This window comes from Bison bison, unplaced genomic scaffold, assembly GCF_000754665.1.
Source record: "Bison bison bison isolate TAMUID 2011002044 unplaced genomic scaffold, Bison_UMD1.0 scf7180017864461, whole genome shotgun sequence".
Taxonomy (NCBI): Eukaryota; Metazoa; Chordata; class Mammalia; order Artiodactyla; family Bovidae; genus Bison; species Bison bison.
The window spans coordinates 9,611,543-9,612,567 of NW_011495023.1; positions in this window are offsets into that span (position 1 = coordinate 9,611,543).

Genomic DNA, 1,025 nt, shown 5'->3' on the forward strand with positions numbered 1-1,025 from the left:
AGATTGTATCCATTTTCTGAGCTTGGCTACTGCCCTGGGTTGGTCCATAATGGCAAATCGGTCTGCCAAAAAGAAAACTTTCAAAGGCAAACCTGCCTTTAATGATAATGATGTTGGTGATAATGCCAGCAGCCAGTCTATTGATCCCCCACCAAGAGCCTGGACTTGACAGATCTTCGGTTTTCTCATTTGTCAAATGAGCAGGATAATAGTATCTACCTCTAGGGTTTCCTGTGGAAATTAAATGAGTAACATAGGAAGGCATGTTTGGTGTTCTTTACTTTTATGTGGACCATTTTTAAAGTCTTTATTAAATTTGTTACTGTATTGCTTCTGTTGTATGTTTTGGCTTTTTGGCCATGAGGCATGAGGGATCTTAGTTCTTGGATCAGGGTTTGAACCCTTACTCTCTGCATTGGAAGGTGAAGTCTTAACCACTGGGCAACCAGAGAAGTCCCACATTAGCTGGTTTTACTGTGTGTGAGCTCATGTCATCATTGCAATTCTGTAGGGTTGGTGTCATCATCAACGTGGTCTCTCATGTGAAGAAACTGAAGGGTGGATAAAGAGAATTTGCCCAAAGTCACAACATAAGTGGCAGAGTCATGAGTAGAATCAAGGTAGTCTGACCCTCAACTATGGTTTGAGCTTCTCTGGTTTTTTTTTCATGGTTAAGAATGAGTTCATTATAAAATTATAAAAGAGAAAGATCAGATCAGATCACTTGCTCAGTCGTGTCCGACTCTTTGCGACCCCATGAATCGCAGCACGCCAGGCCTCCCTGTCCATCACCAACTCCCAGAGTTCACTCAGACTCACGTCCATCGAGTCAGTGATGCCATCCAGCCATCTCATCCTCTGTCATCCCCTTCTCCTCTTGCCCCCAATCCCTCCCAGCATCAGGGTCTTTTCGAATGAGTCAATTCTTCGCAGGAGGTGGCCAAAGTACTGGAGTTTCAGCTTTAGCATCATTCCTTCCAAAGAAATCCCAGGGCTGATCTCCTTCAGAATGGACTGGTTGGATC